General features: G+C 36.1%; 1 protein-coding gene and 1 long non-coding RNA gene across 3 annotated transcripts in view; both read left to right on the top strand.

The window, feature by feature from the left end:
- LOC103473983 (leucine-rich repeat transmembrane neuronal protein 4) overlaps positions 1 to 18,045 on the top strand; it is a 263,387-nt gene that overhangs the window by 26,831 nt on the left and 218,511 nt on the right. The gene's annotated exons all lie outside the window — the stretch shown is intronic.
- LOC145554163 (uncharacterized) lies at positions 1,868 to 4,753 on the top strand. The gene is made up of 3 exons (XR_014090205.1): positions 1,868 to 3,575; positions 4,064 to 4,178; positions 4,273 to 4,753. It is a non-coding gene; the product is annotated as an uncharacterized LOC145554163 (long non-coding RNA).

Below are 18,045 nucleotides of genomic sequence, written 5' to 3'. Positions count from 1 at the left end.
TTTGGAAATGCCTTTGGTCAATGACAACTGGGACATCATAAAGTGTAATCTGTTCTTTAGCCTGTCAACATTTTGCCTTACTTTGCCACTGCAATATTTTACTTGTTTGTTGTTTTACTTCCTTCTGATCCTGCAAAGCACTTTGGATTGCCTTGTTGAAATTGTGACATACAAATTAAATCACCTTATTTCCTCCCCCCCCACCCCAAAATTTTAGTAATTTCTTCAGATGAGATCTCTTGGAGAGAAAAAAAAAATGCCATTTGATATCAGAGCCTGCAATTTTTGACGCCAACATTGGATTAATGACAAGTGAATTTCAGGTTTTGTTTTATTTCGAAACCATTCTTGCAATTACCTTTGTAGTTGGTCTAATAATATTTAGCTTATGTTTAGAATTTTGAAACAGACACTTGACACCAACGGTTTCTAAAATCAGCATTTTATGGCAATACACTGTAGCTATTAGAATACGTAGACGTACAAAACGTAAAACTCCACTCTAGAACGTTAAAACATTTAAAACAAGCATTTATTTAGAACATGTGATGTCTCTACCAGCTCGCATGATATTTCATTAATCTTGTATTTAAGTAGCCTGAGATGACTCTTTGAAAAGATTCTCTTCTTTAATCCATTCAGTCCTCTTAACTGATAAGCAATCTTCCAGGAAAAGTAAGATCCATAACACCGTCTTGCCACTGAATATAACCATTTAAAAGCAGTCAGTCTTAATGGATGGGGTCACTGCCCGACAAATTACATCGTTCATCATCAAATATAATTCTCTCCATGCACTCACCTTGTAAAGTGAACACTTAAATTGGGACGTTTTCTAAAGTGGTGTGACAGTCAATGCAAAAAGAACATTTTAATCACATTCTCCTCCAACTCACTTCTGATCTATTGAATGGTTCACCTTAGAAAATACATGCCTGATCAGCTCCTCTTTTGTGACATCACTAAGCCTTTTTTTTGTGTGTGTGTGTAAAGAATGATTTCATTTTTGACAAAGAGCCATTACTGTAGTGGAGGTACCCAGAACATATTGGATTTTGGATTTCTATATTTTCGTAAGTGATGAGCCACTCTCAAATGAAATAGTTGTTTTTTTTTATGTCCACACTTTTTAATGAAGATATGTGGATTTTTTAAAACCTTCAAATAATAATAATGGTGGGTCAGTAATCGGCTAATCAGATTTATGGCAACAAATTAATGTTTTTGTTGACCTATGACTTTTCTGTTTGAAGGTAAATTAATTCACACAGGGCACAAGTGAAAGAGTGAGCAGCTGGCATCAATCTGGTTTTATTGAGTTCATTGGTTATTTAAATCTGTGTGTCTAAATAAAAATACAAGCATATGCCATGCAACAGTGTGTGTCACAATGAACAAATGCTTTGTATGATGCTGTGTAATATGTTGAGGAGCAGAACTGACAAAATCATAATTGGAGTGATATGCATAGTTTAATAACATATTTCGGAGCTACAGCTACACAGTTACAAAGGAGGAAGGTACAAGGACATTTCTTTTAAATGGTATAGGAAAATGTAAATGACCTGCACTTCTATAGCACTTTATCAAATCCGAGGTCTGCAAAGCATTTACACTAAATTTAATCTTTCACACATTCATACACGCATTTGCACACTTATATGAAAGCATACATAAATAACTATTGGAAAATAGACATACAGAAGTGAAATGAAAATATTGAAATCCAGTGCCATGCAAACATAAATATAGTCATATTATAATCAAAATCTTAAAAATAATAATTAAACATCTGAAGGGTGTGGTGTGTATTTGATTTCAGTCCACTGTACTCCAAAAACAAATATAGTCAATCTATGCCACTGCAAAAACTGAAATCTTAGTAAGATTAAATATCTTAAATTAAGGAGATTTTTCTTGTTTTCTTTCTGACAAGATAATTTTTCTCACCAAGAGGGATTTATGTAAGAATATTTTTCTTATTTTAAGTGTTTTTGTACTTAATTATCTCAGTAAGATATAAAAGCTTAATGTTAAGAAAATATTACTTATTATGAGTAAATATGTGCTAGAATCTAGAATATCAATATTTACCAATCAAACTTCAAGTCTAGAACTTATTTTATATAAGTAAAAATTTCTTATTTCAAGCACAGAAAGCGAAATCACATACTTAATTAAATGTATTCAGATAATTAAAACAGACTATGTCCAAATGGAATCCTTTGTGTTATTGTCAATGAAAAATTAAAAAAAAACCCCATGAACTTATATTCTTGTATAAGTTGGCAGAGTGTACAGGAAATTATAATTTAATATTTAAACGATTGACATTTAACACAACAATTTCAGAAACAATATCAGTTTATATATCAAGATAATTCTTGGCATGTTTCCATCTGCTAAGGACCTTCTTAATTTGATCTTCTTGATGCAACCTCTTACTGACATGTCATGAAATTTCTATTGATGTGTGATTTGAAATGGCTGGTATTCCACACAATGAGATTAGAATCAACAATATTGATTAGCTCAATGTCATGATAAATATTTTAACTTTTGGTTTATATTTCAAATTCTTACTTTATAAGTTACTAATATTAGTTTGAACAATATTTTATTCATCATGTTTGTAACCCCTTTTATGACATCATACAATCCACATGGGAAAGCGCCCAAAATGTCAGTGAGATAGTATTAATGTTCGATACAACAGATTTTCTTTCCGATCCAATACAGAGTAAAATTTAAGGTGGTATTGGCAATACAGATCCCATACTTTGTGCAAAAGACAATTAATTTGTTTCTTAATTAAATAAAAAATAAATGTAATCCATATCTTGGCTTCATAAAAAGAACACAATGTACTCTGATGCACTCATTTTAAACTCAGAAGTACATTGAGAACAATCTTGTTTACTATAAGCTATTTTAATTCAGCAGAAATATACAAAACATATGAAAATGGAGTTGCAAACTAAAAAAAAGAAAATTAGTAAAGTAATAACCCTACTAAACACATCCTTGTTTAATTATTAAAACTACTATAAAATGACAGCTGAAATGGCTCCATGTCACTTTTTTAATAATCTGTCAACATGTTCATTTCTGAGTGAGTGAGCGTCAGCAGCACGCTGCGCATGGGCATTACGTCCTTACACATTACATACTCACCAGGCGGAAGAAAAAGTAGTTCCCATTAACAACGTTTCATTTCGGCAAGATCTCAATAATTTAGTTACTTTCTAACTTGCTCTTGTTAATCTACATTATCTCAAATTACTAAAGTGTTGAAAGTATTGATCCTTGGATCTGACAATAGATTTTAAAGAATTAAGTTCTGGTATCGGAAGAATCGATATTTCAGTATCAATCCGCACATCACTAACGGCAACGCCAGAGATCATTTAACTGCCCTGATTAACCGTTAATTCAGTTGTAACAGCCTAACTAAGCTTTTATCTACTGTACTTTTATAAGATTTTCTTTTGGCAAATTCTCTAATCTCGGTTGGACATGAATGAAGATGGAGGACTTTTTTACGTGTATAGACCCTACAGCTGCTGTACTCAGAGGTAAGTTTAAAGTCTGTCTTTCTAAGATAAGCTAACTGAAGCTAGTTAGCATGTCGTGATATGCCAATTTTCATCCGTGGTTAAAGAGCCGCTCTTGTAAATATGAGCTTTGAACAGTTATTAACCACAATAGCTGTGGCTTAAAAATATCGACACGAGTCTTGGTAGCTTCCGTTTTTTAACATAGCTAAGATGGCTTCTCATTCGTAACTTCTGATTCGGGAAATGGTTAAAGAGCAATTCCGCCTAGTATTTCACTAACTGAGGGTGTTTGATGTGCTGTAATTAAAAAACTTAAATGCAATGAGTCTAAAAGCCTAGGTTAGATATTCCACACTGTTGCCAGGATATTTTAAACACTATTTTTGATTTGTGAATTTAAGTAGTCCTAGTTTGATTTAATTAAAATAACTTTCTTGCCATCTTGAATGCATGTAATATTGTAATTGAGCACATGAACTAAAATAAGACTTGTTTTATTTTTCAAGTAAACCAAACTGTTGCCATGGTGAAGCCTATGCCAGACACATCTCCAATCACGTATTGCACCATCTACAAGAAACTTTGGGAAATGCAAGTGACGGCATCCTTCACATTCTTGAGGTAAGAAATTTATGATACTGATTCATCATTACACTGATTAGTCCCTAAAACGTGGTTTGTTTTGTGACTGTTTTTCTGTCTGTGCTCCAATTAGCAGATGACCCAACAACTTCAAACAAGACCACTTTTCAGCTCTGTGGTGATCGTGAAACCAACTTTCTACTGGCCATTGGAACCAGGCCTGCCCTGATCTTCTGAAAGGAGGACATCATAGCTACTACACCTTTCAGCATGCTTGTGTGTGGCCACTCCTCTCTGTGCTGCTGACAGACGTCTTGAGAACGCCGTCCGTAACTGAGGCAAGACTTCCACATATAAAAGGCTATGGCTTATTGGAAGAAGTTCATTGCGGGGGAAGCTCCTATTGTTGACATCTAATCCCAAGATTTTTTTTTGCTTTGGACAATTTGGTTTGCTTGACTCTTAGTGCAGCAGATGTGTCAGATTGTCATTGTTCTGTCATTTTACAGGATTGTTTCAGAATCAGATGCCCATCCAGACTTTAAATTCTGACCAGTAGTCATGTTTTATTGTGTTTATGTGAAACTTAAACGTAATAAAGATGTTAAAAGTAATTGAACTTATGTCTTCATTTCAGCAAGCCAATAACATCTTTTGTTCCAGTATTCACAGGATAAATTTTTGGATTTTTGTCTTAGCATAAGAACCTTGAGTAAAGCTGTGACAAAATATATATTTTAATCATATGCAACAATAAAAATAAACTAGATTTAGGTATACAATGCAAAAGTCCCCTTTCAAAAACAAGAAAAAAAAGTACAAAAATAGGGTATAATTTTCTTAAAATAAGAATTATCTGCCAACAGAACAAGAAAATTTATCTTGTCAAGATTTTCCAAAACAAGAAAAAATATCTAACCAAGATAAACCTACAAATATCTTAAAATTAGTGTATTTGTACTTAAAACAAGCCAATTTTACTAATACAAATAGAATATATGAGATTTATTTTCTTAATACATAGAACATTTTTCTTAAAATAAGAAAATTTTATGCTATTTTAAGAAATTCAGTGTCAAGTAACATTTTCTTTACTTGAGATAATTTTTCTTAAAATAAGATAATATATCTTACTCGTATAAGTAAAATTGGCTTGTTTTAAGTAAAAATACACTAATTTTAAGATATTGTAGGTTTATCTTGGTAAGATATTTTTTCTTGTTTTAGAAAATCTTGACAAGATAAATTTTCTTGTTCTGTTGGCAGATAATTTTTCTTATTTTAAGAAAATTATACCCTATTTTTGTACTTTTTTTTCTTGTTTTTGAAAGGGGACTTTTTGCAGTGTGTATGCTCATCAAAAAATATAATAAAAAAAAAACACACTTGCCAATTTTAGTGGCAAGACCAGACAATGGGAATAGTATTCAAAGAAGATGGCCAAAGTTATCCATTAATGACTCAATCTAAAGTGATCTTATTTGTCATATATGCGTGTGTGTGTGTGTGTGTGTGTGTGTGCGTGTGCGTGTGTGTGTGTGTGTGTGTGTGTGTGTGTGTGTGACTAACCGTGCAAGCTCCACACAGTGATTTGTTGCTTGCCATGCTAGTTTCTGTTCTCAGATTTTTTTTTTTTCTTTTCCCTTTGTGGAATGTAGTAACCCAAAATCTATTAAGTCAGGTGAGGAAGATGGTAATGAAAGGCCACTGGTAGGGAAAATTACAAACTAAGTCCAAGTGCAAGAGTAGACATAAGGCAAGAGGGGGAGGAAATGGGCAGGTGGACCGAGGATGATGGAGGGTTTAAAGATGAAGAAAAATTGATAGTTGGAACGGAGAGTCAGGCGTACACACAGTCATGATCCTAGTTCTCTCTGACCTGAGAGGCAAAGTCTATTTGATTTACAGCCAATCAAAGTTTTTAATGTCTGTGCAGAGCATCATAATTTATTAGGATTATCATAAAATTGTGCTGGGAAAAGGAGTGGGGCACTTGTGCCTCCCTCTCAGAATGAATTACTTGCTGGGAGCGGAAGCGTCGATCAGACCGGCTTCCCCACTCTGTTGTTCTCCAGCCTTCCTCTGCAGCACAGGACCCTCAATAAATATTTAGCCTTTCGTCTTTTAGACACAGCCAAGAAAACGAGGTGTAGGAGAGATGAAAACTGATTAATTTTTTTGCCTCTATGTCTGTTATTATTCTTTTGTTTGTGGACAATCAAGTGTACTGCTGCAAATACAATGATTAAATCCATAGTGGATTCCCACCATCACACCTTCATAGGAATCCTATATTGATTCCGGTAGGTCTTTGTATTTTCTTTTTTTTTGCTGTGCTCACTATTTAATTGAAAGGGTTTGTAAATGGGATCCTTGTTTCCTTAGGTGCTTTTATACAGATTGAAATGAACACTGACTCTTATCCCTCATCACCTCCTAAGCCTTTTCACTCGATTTCAATCACGCAGAAAATTGAAAGAGTCATCGAGAGGCATTGTGTGGAATGAAGGAGGGAGATTTCTGTTCTGTCCTTCTAAGATGGAGGGTCCTCCTCTCTTACTTTACCCTCTTTGCCATGAAGAGTGGAGGCTGAATTAATTCACTCAGGACAGAGGGAAGGGCAGTGGGATGAAAAATAAAAACTGATCATGTGACTTGAGCAAGATGTGTTGGATTTATTTTCACCTTTTTACAGTAAAACCAGGAATATCAATTCTGTTCTAGTCATAAAACTCAAATTGGAGAGAAAACATGCTAATTTCAAAAGGACAGAGGAGTATTTGCATCTTTCTACAGGTGTGTTTCAGTAAATTAAAACGTCATTAAATAAAGTTATTTGAGTCATATAGTTGAAAAAGTAATAACAATAAAGAACAGTACTAATGCTACTAATATGTATCACTATATTACCTGGACTGCAGACTACATTCTTTAACTTGACAGTTTCGAGCGTCTTAGCTTTCTAAATTAAATGTTTGCTGTGGATTAAGACTCTACACATGCCTGTACAGTCTGAAGGTTATGTCTGTTTGTTTTTAACATTGACCATAATCGACCGTTTTTCCGGTGTAGATTTAAAACTCATGGTGGCATGCCTTGATCATTTGTTACACTAATCTGCGTAGCAATAGAACAGCTGACTTTTGGGAGCTGGTTTATGGCCTGTACTACCATGACGCTCATAGGGAGTAGAAGACGCTTGGAGACCGGAGGCCTAATTAATCCAGACTCCCTTAATTACTCACACTCCTGTCCATTATGCTCTCACCAGTCTTCTCACGCTCACTTTCCCTCCTCCTCAATCCTTGTCTTTTTTCAGGTACTTTCCTGTTTTCTTCTTCCCCCCCCCGCCCCCTTTTCGTCCAGATTTTGTGCCTTTCCCCCTGTTCTTTCTTACTCTCTCTGGCTTACCATCTTGAATCAGGCTTGAGTGAATGGTGACAATATGTTCTGAGGTGATAAACAAGCCCAGGCTGCTGCCGAGGGCAGCTTAGGCAAAGCGATGGATTTCCCCGCTGCTGCCGGTGTTGCCATATGAGAACCAGACAAAAGCCCAGCTGTAGGCAGCACAGAGTGCCTTCACCACATTGCCTTTAGAGATATGTAATATTTCACAATGCAGGTGGTCTGCATGGCACGATGCCCCCAGGCACTGCACCTCTGGTTGGAGATCATGACAGTTGTCTTGCAAAAACTGGATGCCTCTTTTCCATCATGGCTGGATAAAAGGCTGTGGGAAGGGAGTGTGACCGGCGCCAGGCCCGTTATGCTCAAAAATGCTGACTTTAATGACGCCGGGCGACCAAGCCCAGCCCACTCACTCTGTGCCCAGAAATAATGAGGCAGTAATTCCACCAGTGGCCATTCAGAATGACTGCACAGTGAATACTGATCAAGAATAACTGTTGACATACACGCGCACCATGCTGGTTTGATAATGAGCCGCATGATTAACTCATCAGGGTTTGTTTGTGTTATTTGCAAGGAAGATGAAATATTTCAATGGCAGCTATCTGAAGGAAAAAAAAAAAAGTGTATTTTATTTTTCACAGTTTGATTGCTTTGAGATAGTTTGCTGTGTAAGTTTAGATTTTATTTCTCCACAGAGCTTTTTTTGTTATGTTTTCCACTGATCCTCTGTACACAACAATCCTGAAGCAATGTAAAACAATGCTTATTTTTAAAAATAAAAATGAGGCAGGAGAAAGAAAACATGTATAAAACTAAGAACGGCTAAGTTAAAGAGCATCCAAGTTGGATATGTCTCTACCTCCTTCAGATGGTAAGACTTTTAGAAGATATCAGAAACTCTGCCCTCTTGCTCGGTTTTATCCTTTTGAATGTTGACAAAAGCAGACGTGCATTCAATCGATTAGTCCTCACAATCTGCCTTGGTCAAAAGTACATTTTCTACGATTCTATGTGGGACATTTTTTGGAACATAGTGTGTAATTTTATGGGTGTTTTATATCTGACATTATGTGAGAATAATATTCGACTTGTGGCTTGTGACCAGCTTAAACTGGCAGCTGTGTAACGCTTATGAATAGATTAGAAATGTGAACATAGTGGAAGAAGCAGGAGCTGCTTGTGTCTTGCAACAACAGTTAGTCGTTTTTTTCTCACTAAATATAGAACTGACATAAGATTTTTACATTTTTGTGCTGACTTGGCAGGTAAAGTGCTATCTTAATCAATAAATCAATCAATCAAATTTTATTTGTATAGCACATTTCAGCAGCAAGGCATTTCAAAGTGCTTTACATAATTAAAATAAAAACAGAAATAAACAGTGAGAAAGAGAAAGACATAAAAAAAGCATTATATCATTAAAACGTCGAAAAGAAATAAAAAGAAATTAAAAACATCAAAGACATAAAAACATGGAAGACATCAAAACCGGCACTCTAACCCTAATTTAGCCATAAGCAATTCTAAACAGGTGGGTTTTAAGTTGAGATTTAAAAGCACCCAGTGTTTCAGCTGTTTTACAGTTTTCTGGAAATTTGTTCCAAATCTGTGGTGCATAGAAACTGAAACTGAATGCTGAACAAATCTATTTTTTAGTGTGAACTTAAAACACTGACTTATTATACATATACATCATCATTTTACAATTGTATCATTTATTACAGCATCATGTGTATTATTGAGTCTTTTCTGGGTGTTAGAGACATATATATATGGTATATATATATATATATATATATATATATATATATTTAAAAAAAAAACAAAAAACACTTTCTTCCACGATAGCATAAAACCAGAATTTGGCGAGGCTAAAATAACCCAGTATTATTATTATTTTTGCTCATGTAGGTGTTTTTGTATCAGTTTCCTAATTGTGTTTGTATCATTTGTTCCCCTATATGTTATTTTCTGTATTTGTATCATAAATGAATTACATACAGTCATCTTTTCATTTTATTCAGTCTCATTTTAGAAATAAATTGATTATTGACTAAACTAAATGAAAAACAAGCCTACGTATGTAATAATCCAATTATTATAAAATTAATGCTACTCTTGATTGAATACTGTGAATGTATTTTAGGAGTGATTTCATTCACCACATTAACTCCCGGTACATAAAGCAGATGATGAAAAATGATGGAATAGAAGGTGATAATTATGAGAATCAGATCTGTCTTATTTTCAATGGGCCATGATGTGATAAATGTCCTGAGGGATGACTTTTCATCTCTTCCCCTTTTATGCCTGTAAAACAGGGCTATCAGGTTATCTTGTATCCTTGCAGCCATCTCAATGAACACTTGGCAGATTGTTTCCCCTCCTTCTTCTTAGCCTTTTTTTTGGTATCTCAGATCCTATTTAATGCAGCATATTTTTTATTTTATTTTCATATTTTTTATTATCTAATTTTTGCTTCCAAAGGTAGAGATTATATTTCAAAATTGAAATAAGTTTGAGTTAACTCTCTATCCCCTCCTATCATCTTTGTTTGTGCCAACATAGTGAATCTTTTAGTTTCTGTTGGAATGTCAGCAGTCCACTGTTTTTTTACTCAGGCATTTTGAAAACCAATGGCCAAAAAAAAAAAAGAAGCCAGGTTACAAAATGTGGTTGAAAGTGTTACGCAAGTTTTATATGGTTCTCCTTCACACTCTGTAATCCCAAGATACTCCAAGACTGTGTGGGCCGGAGATCTGGGACACCACACTAACTGGTGTCTGTAGTGACTCACCACCTCAACACAGTCTGCTAACCATCACATCCCTTGAGCGGCAAGCAAATATCCATGTTTAGTCTGCTCCAGTTTAGCTCCTTTCTCCCACATTCCTTTAGTTGATCTCATGATTCAGTGGCTTGTGTTTTTTATTTATATATATATATATATATATATATATATCTTTTTTTTTTGTCTATTCAGTGTGGCCCATTTTCTCTCCTTCTGAGTGTGTTTTTGGGTCTCTCTGTGTCTTTATTTCTTTAGCTTTCTCTTTCCCAGGGCCTGCTCGGCATAATTTGCATGGCCTACTTTCTGCAGTGTGTGGTTTTGTTAATACCCACAAGCAGACACTTGAGCAGTAAATACTCCCCTTGCCGTGGCTAACAGTGGGCTTTCCAGTTTGAACTGTTCCACTAAAGGCCTGATCTGTGCACTGCCTGATACACCATCCTTGACTACCCTTCCATTCAGGTACTACAAAAAATATGTGGCAAACTCAATCAAGTATGATAATAATAGAATCTCAATGTCTAATAAATGTATGTGCAGATTTAGTGACATTATTTGTGCATCGTTTATTATACATTATACTGCGAGTTTTGCTCTGGTCTGTTGTTGATGATTTTTAGTCTGACTGTCACTGTTCAGATGAGTTTTCTTCTCATCTGAACATTGGCTGTGTGGCAGATTACAGAAAGCTTGTTGTCCCAAACGTTAGTTTTAAAATGGATAGCGAGTTTAAACTGGACGGGCAGATCAATGCAGCAGTGAAAATCAGCTTTTTTTCACCTGAGACATCTTGTCCAAGTCATCTTTCTTGACCAAAAATGACTTCAAACATTTTTATCTGCCAATTTTGAATCTGCCCTTAAGACTCAGTTCTTCTCTTTGGCTATTGATCCTTTCTATGTTGTATTGTCCTTGTCACTCCTTTTACTTGGATTTTATTTCTTTTTTAAATCATTTAGTTTATTATAAGTGCAAAATATTTTGTCAATTTTGTTTGATTTTTTTATTTTTTTTTTGCCCTTTGATCTGTGCCTGCTGTTCTTAAGGCATTAAAAAATGTAGTTGTATAGTGAATATCCTCATATTTCTGTTCATTTTATTCTGATCTTCACCTATGGTCACAAGATATTATGGAACATGACCAAAAAGAACGAGACGCTAGATACAAGCTGGTGGAATAAGTTTCACCTGCTTATGACTGGGTTCAGCATTAGAGATAAGAAATGGAGTTACGTTATCCTGGGGGAGCTCGAAGAAGAGTAGATCACATCAAAACGAGTCAGTAAAGATATTTCAGAGTGCCTCCTAGGTGGCCTTTTTTGGAGGGTTTCTAGGCAAATGCCTTGGGGGAGAGACTTCAGGGCGCACTCAGAACCCGCTGGAGGGACTGTAAGCAAAGCCTTGCTTAAGTATTTGAACCCTGTAAACGTTTGTTACATTTTGTCACATGAAGCATTTTGTCACATGAAGACCACATGTAAATGTTTTTTTTTTTTTTTTTTTTTTGCGTGGGGGGATTTTTGGGGGTGTAATTGTGAAGTGAAAAGACAATAATACAGCAATATCCCTGATTTAACACACCAAGAACCCACATTCCATGTTTGCCTCAACTCAACTGTGGCTCCAGCTGCATGTTTTGACTCTTTCTGGAAAGTGAACCCTAGCATCAGTATATGGTGCCTTGTTTTCCTCACTTGCAACAATTTTGCATGTAGCTCAATATGATCTCATCTGACTTAAACAGCCTTCTTTAGCCTAATATTACACAGCAATTTGTATCACTTTTCTTCAACAATGGTTCTCCTTTTTTACCAGATTTTTCTGGACATCTTGGTGGTCTTGTCTTGCCTAACCATTTTTTGTTTGTTTGTTTGTTTGTTTGTTTGTTTGTTTGTTTGTTTTGATGGATTGCCATACCTCAGTAGGTTTGGAGTTGTGTCATTCTATTTATGTCAAATGATAGACTGAACAGTGTTCAGAGTGATGTTCAAAGCTTGAAGTACTGTTTCATAATCTGCATCTGCAAACATATCTCCGAAAACGTCACTACATCTTCATCTTCTTCACAATCTTCGATTTTGACATTAAATGGACAGATGGACTACATCTACTCATGAGTTGACTTTTGCACATGATTTTATTTAAGGGTATCATGAAGAGTTGAAATGCAGTCACTACTGTTACAAGGCAGTGTGTAGACTGCAATGTGATCTATGTAATAAAAACAAGGCCACAGTTTGTGGCCTTGTTTTTGGATGGATGACACAAACTGTAAAGTTCTTTTTAAATCCCCCCAAACAATCTAAAAGGTGCTCTTCAAAAGTAAGCAATTAAATGTAATATGGGCTTTGTTGGCTCCGGACCCCTGCAACAATCTTTTCCACTTGATAAGCTGCCCAGTTTAGCACACTCTAAAGTTTACAGCATGGGGCTGTCTTCAAAGCAGACATCTTAGTTCTAATTCTGAACACTCAAAGCTTCCTTTCAAATGTAATACGAGCCTGTAAATGGCAAAGTCCTGTCAAGCATGGGCCACTCATGACTCTTCTACTTGGGAGAATCCTGCATTCCTGCTTCAAATGTCTTTTCTTTTTTTTTTCAATCATGCTTATTGTGAAGTTAGAATAGCTGAAAACATATGCAAAGATTCAGTCCATTACACAGACTCTCTAGGTTCACCTTACTTGCATATTAGATTCAGTGTTTAGTGAGCCTTCCCCTTTTTTGTAATGCTGGTGTTAAAAATATCGAGGCAGAAAGAGGTCCCCACACACAGACACGTTTAGCCAAACCTTACAAACAGCGCCGTTATCTATATAACGTACCTTTATAAATCTGTGGTGCTTCTCCTTAAAACTGTAATGTAACAGAAATGCAGCACTTCACTGCACATCATCTGCACATCTGCATGCATCTCAGAATTTAGAGAAGCCATTGAGGAAAATAGATCTCAGAAAGCTAATCTCTCTGCTTTTACGAGGCTTTCTGGGACACCCGATTCCCAGGAGGAAGCCGTCTATGCACTATACACAACCTCTCTGAGTTTGTGTTGTATGTTTTTTTTTTTTTAAGTGAATAGAAGATAGACGTGGCTTTCTGAGACAGGAGCAGCAAATAAAAGCTAGAAATAGGTGACAGAAACAGAAAGAAAAGACCAGGATTCATATGTAATGGCTGACTGGTGGAAGATGAGAACTAGCTGTTTTTCATTCCACCATTTCACCTGTGTTTGTAAAGGAAGTGTCTGTCACAACGAGGGTGATGTCGCCAGGACAGTGCATGTTTCCATGACAACAGAGATACCCAGTTTTCTGAGTTGTGTTGTGTTGCTGCAAGAAATTATATCCCTAAGCAAGTTTGTGCTTGTCCTACAGAGGACACATATGAGAGCAATTCTACCTTGTTCTGTCCACAACCAGCAACCAGTATCAATGTTTCTATGCTACAGCTTGGATATTTTGATCATTAACTGTGCATGTTCCATGAAATTCATGGCAGCTAGAGTACATTTACAGTCTCTTGGTCCATCTGAAGTCTAATGTCCTCTCCGTTCAACATCCTGTCTAATAATGGAGCGATGAACTTGTCATTCTCCCGTTGGAGTTTCTTTGCCAATCAACTAAATAGCGTAGTAGCCGTCCTTCAGCCAGCCGACTGGCAAGGCCAGCAACAGTTAAAGGAGGAAGAATAAATAGTTAATCTATTTCACTTAATGATCTGTTATGACTGTTGAAAAATGCACCAATCAATCAACCATATACGTGAATCAGACAACTTTCACGTGAGATTTTTGATTGGCTGGTCAACCACCAATAGATTTGTCAGAAAATGTGATATATTGATTTGTTAATTAATTTATTTTATTGAACCTACCACCTTACATCAATGTAAAAATATGCACACAATAAAATTACCAATTGTGTTCTAGTTTTAGTTTAGTTTTAAAGTTCGTCTTTAAACCCATCTATTTTACTTGGCTTTCCACTCCAGCGGGATCTAGTTTTAAATTGTATGTTTTTGTTTTTAAACTGTAAGTTTTTATTTTTGTATTGTTATGTTGTGTTTTAATGTACAGCACTTTGTATCAGCTGTGGTTGTTTTAAAGTGCTTTATTAATGAAGTTGGTTTGGTTTGTTTTGGTTTAGTTTCTACACAAAAACTGTTGCTTTTGTAAGCAAGGTGTACATAATGATACTCACTTTTGTTGAAGATTAGTATTGATGACGATAGTTTTTTGAGATTCCACGTCCAATCTTTCTGTGGGTTGTATTGTAAATGTGTTTGCCGGCACACAATCAAGTCGATGCAGGAAGAAGAATGGAGTCCAAGCAAAATCAGGGGCCACTTTTCTATTGTCACACAGTTGGAAAATGATGAGGCCAATCTGTTCCATGCAGGGATAGACAGGCCCCTGTAGGCTCACGGAGTCTGCAGCAGTACATTTATGTTATGTTCTTTCATCTCTCATTTTGGAAGCTGCAGGTGGGCTTTTTTTCTAGAGCGTAGATTCATGTTCTCCCCTGGCTCTCCTTTAAAAGGTATGGCCAGACCTGCAGCAGAATACATTGTTTTCAAGCCGTACTTACATTGGGCTCGAACTATTATTATTACAGAGGTTCACTTCACCTTCTCCAAAGCACATTATGATGTGCTACATCAACGTATTACCTCTTGCTTTGGAGCCACCTCTAGGAAATACATATATTTGTTTCCAACAGTGGTTAAAGGTCAGTGAGCCAGTCAGATGTGAATGAGAACCAACAGTATAACTAATAAGATGATGATAACTTCCCCACTCAATCATTATTGCTACCACAAGTCACATGAAGTAAATTGTGGCTGTACATCTAGAACAGTGGTTCTTAACCTTTTTTGGGGTACCGAACCCACCAATTTCATGTGCACATTCACTGAACCCTTCTGTAGTGATAAATAAAAATATTTTTTTTCCCCCTAAATTCAAAACATAGGGGTGACCCAATTAGAGTCTAGTTGGGTCACCCCATGATCACTAGGTTTTCTTAAAAGGTAGAGTCACTGAGAACAGTTCTTCAAAATATAGTCAGTGTTTTCAGCAAAGTTGAGCTGACTGTCCAGTGAGCTCAACTGGACATACATAATTTTAAATACCCAAGGTATTTAAAATTTGCCAGTTTCAACAGGTTGGCCATCCAGAGAAACTGGAACCACTTTAAGGTCTTGTTTAGATCATTTAATTAGCTCTACATTCTTAAGAGAATGAAAAATTAATAATAAATGATAAAGACTTTGCGGCATTTTGATTTAGTAATGTAATTATATTAGTTGTGTTACCACCCCCACGCCACTAGAGGCAGTAGCAACCCCGAAAAGATGCGACTAAGGAGCAGATTTAGAAGTACACCGAAAACTACAGAATTTGGTAAAAACTTTGAGCTTTGCTGAAGTAATTAAAGACACAAGTTCAAATCCATGCTGAGAGTGGAGCTCCTTCAATCAGGGCTCCTCCGCAGCACTGATTGGTTAAGCAATGTAACGTGATCCTCTGCAGCAAGCGATGACAAAGCGGGGCGTCATCACAACTTTACACAAGTGCATCTTTACTTCCGCGGCAGAGGCTCCGCCGAACCCCTGAGACTGACTCATTGAACCCCTGGGGTTCGATCAAACCCAGGTTAAGAACCAGTGACATAGAGTAACACAAGAATACTCGACTGAGTAGTAGTACAACCTTTGTTAGTAAGAGTGCACAATGCATTATTGGCAGAATGTGCTTGTGTGCTTTACCAGCAATCTGTAAATGTTAGAGATTTTCCACATGTGACAAGCTTGAGCTAACATAAACTTGTAGTACTATTAATTATCAGTGCCATTCAGTTTTTCAGGCACTGTTATCACAGTTATTTTAATCAATAGATGTGGAGATTTGTGCTTGGACTGAAGATGCCGGTTTTGTTTTTTTTGTTTGTTTTTGTTTTGGTGCCATTGTAAAATTTATGCAATGATAAGGATGTGCATAAACCTCTCACATAAACTCATAGTGACATAATCTCTAATTGAACAATTTCAGACAGAAATGTGTCAAAATTTTAAAACATGCCTTATGAATATGTGTCCAGTTATCTAAAAAGTAAGAAAAATGTAATTGTTTATATCTAAATGAAATTCTTATTTATTTATTTATAAAAATATATATATTTTGTGGTGGCTCAAAAATGATGAGAAATTGAGCTGTGAACCATAATAAATGTCTCGGTCTGTTGCAATATTACATGAAATGAGCTATTTTAAGTAAGTTTATTTTGTAATTTTTGTTCATAATACTATAACAAACTCTAGAAATAAGGGGAAAAGGAATATAAAACAACCCTTAATTCATGTTCATTATGCAAAAAGAAATATAGGAACGGCTTGTGAATCTCACTATAATGTTACCACTAACAAGTTATTAATCAGATCCATTGGAATTGTCAGAATTGATTGCATTACATCTTACAAAGCAATATTTTTTTTTATATTGTGAGAGCACATCTGAGATTTTGATATGAGTTATTGAGGAAAAATAAATAAAAACAATTGCATGCATACAGGGTTTGTTGACTCAATCAATTACATAGAAAATTTCATAAAGATGCATATGGCAAAGCAGTGTCTGTTTCTTTGTAGTGCTGTTGTTTGAGGATCAAAGATTCGTCAAATGACTTAAGTTTCTTTCACAAGTAAAATGACTCCATGTCTCTTGTTGATATTGCCCCTTAATAGGAGCTAACAGATATCAGATTAAATAAAACAAAATGCAGCATTTGCAGCAAAACATCAGCTGCATGAATTAAGTTGGTAAAAAAAAAAAATACACATCGATGTGAGTGTTTAGTATACCGTTGGTTAAGTGAACATACTGTACATCAAAGCATTTTCTTACAGTCCCTATATTAAATAAGAAATGATTTTAAACAGTCACTAAACATAGCAATCAGCAAGTAAAACTTGCTCAGATGTGAAGTCACATCCATGTTTTTGTCATGCTATATCTAAAATGACTCATTAAAGCGTTTCTTGTGTTCTGCTTCGCACTAGCCTGTCACAAGACATGCAGAAGAGCAGAGTCTATTTTACTCCTCTGTCTACAACACAGCTAACCGAGGTCGATGAAGTCAGTCTGGAGCTCGGTTGTCACATTTAGGGGTCATAACTGAAACACAACTCTTAACGACGTGCAGTAGAGACAGCATTAGACTGTGGCCTCTCAGTTCAGCAAGATGCAAATAGACTGGAAGTGTGCATTGATTTTCTCATCATGTCAAGACCATTCAGTTGTTCCAAATCCTTTCCCAGTCTCTCCCAATTAGGTTTCGGCCCGTGGAACACTGTCAATCCCCATTTGCCCATCTGCCTATCAGTGGCTTCTTTCCACTGAAGCAAAGACATAGGAAAACGGGGAAAAGAAGAGGGGGAAATGAGGAAAAAGCAGGCCGGCAATGGCTAATTCTGTGTTTGGCTGCTAAAGGAAGGAAGGCTTGGCATATCAGTGCAAAACCACAGCCAGTAGGGGTGGCTTGGAAACGGAAGGACTCCCTGAGAGAGATACTGTTGTTTGGATGATAGAGTAAGGCACAATGCCCACTCACTCTTTCTGCAGCCATTTATCAATGAAAACAGAGGACTTGTTCTGTATTATAACCTTTGCCAAAAAGTGATGTAGATTTCTCATTTCTCTCTCACTTT

This window comes from Poecilia reticulata, chromosome 12 (genome assembly GCF_904066995.2).
Source record: "Poecilia reticulata chromosome 12, P_reticulata-male-v2, whole genome shotgun sequence".
Taxonomy (NCBI): domain Eukaryota; kingdom Metazoa; phylum Chordata; class Actinopteri; order Cyprinodontiformes; family Poeciliidae; genus Poecilia; species Poecilia reticulata.
Note: the sequence above shows the minus strand (reverse complement) of the source record. Positions and strands in the feature narration are given on the sequence as shown.